Raw genomic sequence first — 4795 nt, forward strand, 5'->3', positions numbered from 1 at the left:
GGGATGACTACTAACCTACCAACCCTCCGGGCAGTGGAGGGATTAGGGATTCACATTTGGAACGTTGATCCAAATGGATATGTTATGCGGATAGGGCAGGGAACGCAGTAAATAGTTCAATAAATGCAGTATTATGGTGTTGTTGCTATATCACTGGTTATCATATGCTCGATTACCAGGCCCACTCAACACTACCTATGAACTCGGCTATGGCTTTGTTCAATCAAGCAATTAGGTCTCCGTTGGTTCACCGTAATTATACTCGGAGATTGGCCTTTTCTTTGCCATTATAACGATATATAAGAAGTATACATCACATTGCTTCTACAAATATTAGATGGGGGGGGTTCCCATTTCCGTACCATCTCTCCTATACTTCAAGATCTCTCTCGGCAGCATCCCATATATCTTGCATGCCTCGTCGCCCCGAGAAAAGCTGCTCCGCCATCTCTATCCCTACATCCTGTTCAACACACTCACTCTCAGCCTTATCCCAGTCAAGATAACTCATCATGTCCTCCCTGGTCCATTCTCTAATGCCGCTTCCCGTCTTGCAATGTTTCCCCATTTGCTTATAGTCAAGGCACTAGTTATAGTCCGCTTTACTGTAGCGTGTTGGTAGCCCCATAGCCCTCCGATATAGTTGATCGGTCTTGAGGGTCCCTCGAGGCAACGTAGCATACTAGGCATCTTGTGCTTCTTAAATCGTTGGAGGATAGCACGGGGGTCACTGGCTCGCAATGTAGGCGCCGATTTGGCGGTTGCTGGATTAGCTGCGAAGGGAGATAATACCCGAGTTGTTATGTGTGTTGTTGTATGTGTTATTGTAATGGTCTCGGAGACAACAGAGGCCCCCGATGGGGATACTGGGGATAATGAGCGGGTCACAGAGCGAGTAGATGTATTTGTTGTTGTGTAAATTATCGTAGAGATCTCGGGGGCAGCCGGCAATAGATGCTCGTAGCGTAAGGGGCATCCTTTCGACCTCATCGTATGGCCATGCTCGTGGCATCTCGAACACTTTGGCGGCGCCTGTGGCTGCGCTGCCTTCTTAACACGCCCGTATATAGAGGGCTCACACTGTGTGCTTGTTAGCGGCAGCGTTGAATTAGCCTCTAGGCGATCGAACTGCTTCTGGGGCTCAACAAGAGCCATATAATTTGGTCTACTCCTCAAGCCCCCGAGGGTTGCCTTTATCTCGAGTAAATGCAGGCATACAATAGCTCGGAACTGCTCTATTAATATGCCATAAGCATAACATTAAAGTTGACTTAGGGAAACAAGAGTGAGAAGAGATAGCATTCATACAAGCGAGGCAGCGAGCTACAAGTATCACAGATGGAAGGGCTGCTCCATAAAGCTCATATATACGCCACAAGTATATAAGAGCCCAGTTATCATTATCCTCTTCCTCGCCGCTAAGGAACGCAAATGCAACACAGAAGGTTCATTGATAGGCATCAGCAGCCATAATCTTGAGAAGAGGCATCCTATACTTATTGGTCTTATATATACAGCTTAATATAAGCACTTCGGGATATGATTGAAGGTATCCCAGTGACTTCGGATGTGCAAAGAATGCCGCTATGACTCTGCTACTCCCGTCAAGGCGTATTTGACTTAGAAACCCTCGCTCTCGAGCTGATTAGTAGAGGCATGTATGTGGCTTTGACTTTCAGCAAGGTCCCGTTTATCCCATGCAACGCAATTATAGATATCTTTCTATGTAGCCAGTGTATCTGAATTGATGCGTAGGTAAGGCTTAATATCGTTTGGTGCAACGCCGGCATTGGTGAGTCGTTGGATCGTTGATTCATCTTGGCGTGATAGCTGACGAAGCGTTGGATGTGCCACTGGGCTGAAGCTTGGTTCGTGATTACGTCGCTCAAAGCAGGGTCAGGATGATACCTCAGACTCCATATACCGCCGCACAGGTTTTCCTCTGCGATCATAGAGAAGAGGCATCCCGTACGGCGTGTTGTAGTATTTCGCCGCTGCTCCGTTGGGCCTTTGGCGGGGGGGGCTCCACGGTCACAGCTGAAGATAACCACAGTTCTTCATTGACAGACTTCCTGGATCCCCCGGTTATGCATAGCATCGCGGCGCCACACAAGCGTTGACCACCGTACGAAGCTCCTCCCGTGAGCTGTATATGTCTTGGGGGGGAGGCATCATCAGGGAAGAGACAGGGAGGTCCAATTGAGTTCATGATAGCAGAGGAAAGGAGCGGCAGGCTGAATTGATGCCGTAGGATCTATTGATGGTTGAATTGGTGGGCTTATTTACAGTGTATTATCCCTCTTCAATAAAGCCATGCCGGCCTCTTACATACCAGATCTTATTTGCACCGCCGGCGGTGACTGTATGAGGAGCCCGAAGGGACCAAACTTCGCTCGACTCGGTCCTACTCTGGACCAAATCACCAGCATCTCGGCCCCAGGACACCACCCAAGAATATAGCACATGCCTATTTACACTTTCTCATGTAGCAGCTCCCTCAGCTATTAATACAACTTGGCTACACTTATTACCCTTGAGCACATTACCAAATGTGACATTCACCCCGTTCAAGATAACGCCAGCATCCCCTCTGACAACATAAACCCAGCACGGCCGGTTTATTCCTTGGGAATCATTACAATCGTCAAAGCACTTGTTTTTTGCATTCATTTACCATATACGTTATACAATATAAGTTTTACGCGAGCTTTTTTGTCACACAAGTTTATCATGTATCTTAGCTATTTCATAAAGCTAACTTGCGAAGGTCTTTTTTTTTTTTTTTTGTTTAACGTATATGATAAGCGAGTGAGCCAGACAAGCGAGTGAGCCACTATACTGTACTGCAAAAAATAACCTACCCTATATAGACTAACTTTCTTAATAAAATAGCTATAAGGCTAAAAAGGGTATCTTTATAAACCTTATTTTATATAAAATCTAAGAATCATTTTTATATATTTCTTAAAAAATTCTTTCATAGAGAAATAACTAAGTATACAGTGCGGATTTACTTTTTTCTATACTCACTATTAAGAAAATTAATAATAATTTTTTATAGGACTTAGCAAAGTAATAAATGATATAATAAATATAATTCTAAGTTTATAGCTATTTTAGGCTAGATGTCGATTTTTAAGGATTTTTTAAATTTTAGCTTTTTACATAGAAATACAAGTGGCCCACTCGCTTGTCTGGCCCACTCACTTATCACATACGTTAACCCTAAGAAAAGAAATTCTATACAAATTAGTATGGGCTCTTTATACTCGGCTTAACCTAGCCTTCAAGCATTAGCTATTCTAAGCTTAAATTGAACTTTAGACAAATTTTCAATGAGGCGTTAATTTAAGGTATAAATACTAAGAAATCCCAAAGTGAGAAGCTTTCTTGCCTAAGACACTCATAATGCAAGTACGTTACAGTACTATATAGGTGTTCTACGAACTTGCCTGTTTCACTCGCTTATCATATATGTTAAAATAGTAGATGTATCCTATCGGTAATACTTTAATACTGCTCAATTATAGTCACAAGCGTCTTCTTAGTATATAACTCCTATTTTCTTTTGCTTGTTTACTTATGTCCTCTTCTACTACTTAGCCCGATGCTGGTGGCAGCTGTGGAGAGTATGGATCCGAAGGATAGGCTGGCTCAGGAAGCGCTAGCGACTGTATCTCAAATACATCTGCCCGGGCAATGCAAGGGCTTGTAGGTGAAATAATTGGCGAGGCTGGTGGAATTTGCGCTTCCACACGGCTGGGTGTGACCTCGCCACTGCCCAGGGCCTTGATGAGGTCCTTCTGGGTGTTGATAACCTGGGTGTGCATTGCCTCTGCAGAAAGCAGCTGATTCCGGCAAAGCTGTAGATCTTGTATCTCGCGTCGTAGCCTGCCGTTTTCAGCGAGCAAGTCGTCACCCTCTTTTAATTCCTGCCGTATCTGATTGATGAAGTGTTCCGGTACGCACTCTGCCAACTCCGCGGTGTTATGTGTCGAGGTAGACATGATATTTCAGAGTGAATAGATATTAATCAGCGGCGTGCGAGTTGTTAAACGGGAGTAGCAGGCGGTTGACATAAATATATACAAAACAACCCCCATAGTTGCACCGCCTACCTATTGCTTAAATGTACTATAGGGTTAGACAATAGGTCGGTTATAGCTCAGAGTAAATTAAATTACTAGTTGACATAGCTATGTCTGTTACCCACTCCAAGTGACTACAGGGACCTATAAACCGCTCGGCAGGCTCCACTTTAGCTATATTAAGAGCACACTTTCTATATTATATTTGGATTTTGTGGTATATTAACAATCTATGCCCTCTTTGGTTCACTAACCTATTGGCTTTGCCCATGTGGTGGTATAATGATGGAGAACCACGAGCATAACGAAGGTTCTGTTCTTACACCCCCTCCTCGTTCGCCAGATCGGGAGAGAGCTGGCGCTATCCGTAATTCAGTATTGGTGCGTATTGATCAGTTAATCCACGAGTTCAAGCCAGACAGCATCACCGAAGATGATGCAGAAGGAATAGAGTGCCCTTTCCTACGCAATTGGACGAGTGACGCCAATATGGGAATCGCACAGTCAAAGTTTATTAATGGGCACAGTGGTAGCCCTGAAGCCGGTACACTTTTAAGAAATAACATCTCAAGTTTCTCGGGTGCTGCTGGGCCTAGGCCTTGCGCTGCGAGCTCACTAAGCCAGGCCTCTGGTTCCATCCGCAGCTGCAGTATTAAGCCGCCTCCTTTCAACAGACATTCAACACCAGACTATGGGTTAAACACACA

Source organism: Fusarium falciforme, chromosome 13 (genome assembly GCF_026873545.1).
Source record: "Fusarium falciforme chromosome 13, complete sequence".
Lineage (NCBI taxonomy): Eukaryota > Fungi > Ascomycota > Sordariomycetes > Hypocreales > Nectriaceae > Fusarium > Fusarium falciforme.